We start from the raw sequence: 2,654 nt of genomic DNA on the forward strand, positions 1-2,654 counted from the left end.
AAGGCAGCTACTCAGCTGCTCCCAGTAGATTCCACCATGGAGTTGATTACCAGTCTCATCATGGGGAATACTACATGCAGCTGCCCATCCACTCGACCAGGCCCAGCCAAGTTGACACACAAACATAACCATCACATAGTCCATCCAGGAGCCCATAGGGGTGCTCTGTCCCTTGATTTCCTCATTCAAGTTCTCTACTCTGAACTCCATTCCTTTAGATATGATGATACTCCTCTTTTGCTCCTTTGACCCCCACTGGGTTTCTGAGGTGGTACATCTTTAAGGAAGTAGATGGCCTAGTCTTCCTTCCATAGAATGGCTGGTGGGTTTGAACCACCAACCTTCTAGTTAGCAGTCAAATGCCTTAGGCACTACAGTACCAGAGCTCCTTTTTGAGACTTTTAGGAAAGCTGTATAACTTTTCTCACAAGGGAAAACAAGAAAACAAAGCAAACCCTCTCCTAACTTACCCTGGCATATTCGTGGTGTTTTCCCTGAAACTTACTAGGTATACCAGTTGAGAGACTGGCTTGAAGAGCTGAGTAACCTCTTGTAAGAACCAGAAAATTACGTCTACCTGACAGTGTGTGCTAACGAGCTAACATGTTTATTCTGCTAATCAGTATATATTTATATTATAAGCTAAAATGGCATATTCCACCAAAAATTACTGCAATGGAAATGTCTTCCCCCTAGAAGGTAGCCTCTGCTGCCTGGAAGTCTTCTTCAAATATTTTAAGAAATATCAAACTGAAAGAAATTTAAACTTTTCTTTTGACCCTTAGACTCCTGCTCTCTGCTACATCACTCTGCCACTCCAGTCAATCTCCAAATACTCACCAGGGCTATTGTCTAAGCTGGTCCTAACGATTTTCTGTTTGTTAAAACAAAAATTGCTTTAATCTTCCTTGTCCTTTGCTATAATGTTAGTTTCTGTTTTCATGCCACTAACGGCAAGATATAATACATGTCTTGTACTTCTGGAAGCTTCAGACATGACAATAGGATTATTGTGAGTTTTAAAGGTGGGCCATTCCTTAGCCATTATCTTCTCTTAGTATACCATTAGGAGCTCTGGTGGCATAGTGCTTAAGGCACTTGACTGCTAACCAGATGGCTGGCAGTTCAAACCCACCAGCCACTCCTCAGAAGGAAGGTTGTGCAATCTACAACAACACTATGCAAATAGCCCTGGTTGTGAGAGTCAAATAAAATCTTCTATCAAACTTTACCATATAAAATAGGCAATTTACCTCAGATTCTCTGCAACACCATCATTCAAACAGAATTCAAATCTGCTGCTCCCAGAATCTTTTGTATCAGTTTATGGATTCCCAGGGTTGTAGATTTGCATGGCCTCTTGGGATTTATTAATTGGGAAATAACTACCGTGGCAATTAAACAAAATAGTATGCTGACAAATTGGCAATTTTTCAATGAGATGTAGAGAAATTATTTTGGAGATTGTGATATCCTTGTGAGAAAGTAATCAGTCATAATTTTCATTCTTATTCCACTTTGTGTTATGAAGAAATAAACAATATGTGTATAGACAGACACACCTGCTTTGTTTATATGAGGAGCCCTGGTGATGCAATGGGGAAGCACTTGGCTGCTAACCAAAAGGTTAGCTTTTGGAACTCACTAGCTGCTCTCAGGAGCAAGATGGGGTGGTCTACTTCTGTCAAGAGTGTTGTTTTTAGGGGTCATCAAGTTGGTTTCAACTCATAATGTACTTGCATACAACAGAATCCAAACTGCCAGTTCTTGCATGGCCCTCACACTCCTTGGTACCCTTGAGCCCACTGCTGTGTCCACTGTGCCAATTCTTCTTGCTGTGTGTCTCTTCTTTATTGCTGACCATCTACTTTTCCAAACATATGTCCTACTCCAGGGACTTGTCCCTCCTGATAATATGTCCACAGTATGAACGTCTCACTATCCTCGCTTCTGAATAGCATCTGGCTGTACTTCCTCCCAGACAGATTTGTTTGTTCTTCTAGCAGTCCACGGTATGTTCAATGTTCTTCATCAACACCTCAATTCAAATGCATCAATTCTTTTTCCATCTTCGTTATTCATTGTACAGCTTCCATGTGCGTATGAGGGTACTGAAAAGACCATGGCTTGGGTCAGGTACACCTTCGTTTTCCAAGTGATATCACTGCTTTTTAGCACTTACGGAGGTCTTTTACATCGGATTTGCCCAGTGCGACACATCCTTTGGTTTCTTGACTGCTGCTCCTGTGGGTATTGCTTGTGGATCGAATTAAAATGAAACCCTTGACAACTCCAATCTTTTCTCCATTTATCATGATATTCTAAAGATGCCACTCTGCTGGTGTAGTGGTTAAGGCATTTGGCTGCTAACCAAAAAGTCAGTGTTTCAAACCCAGAAGCCACTCTACAGAAGAAAGAAGGGGTAATCTGCTTTCGTAAAGATTTACAGTCTTGGGTACTCAGTGGTCAGAATCACCTCAGGGCTGTGTTTGGTTTGGTTTGAGTCCATCGATAGCAGTATTTCTGGCATATCTTCAGTGCATCCCTCCAAATCCATTCTCCACCCCAACCTCCTCTTTGCTCTAGGAGGCTGTGCTATATCGACTGCATCAACGGGTTCCTGTGATCTCCATCTTATGCGTTTAGTCAGCAGT

The sequence above is a fragment of the Orycteropus afer genome, unplaced genomic scaffold, assembly GCF_000298275.1.
Source record: "Orycteropus afer afer isolate SDZICR_OR568_19922 unplaced genomic scaffold, OryAfe1.0 scaffold00419, whole genome shotgun sequence".
NCBI lineage: Eukaryota > Metazoa > Chordata > Mammalia > Tubulidentata > Orycteropodidae > Orycteropus > Orycteropus afer.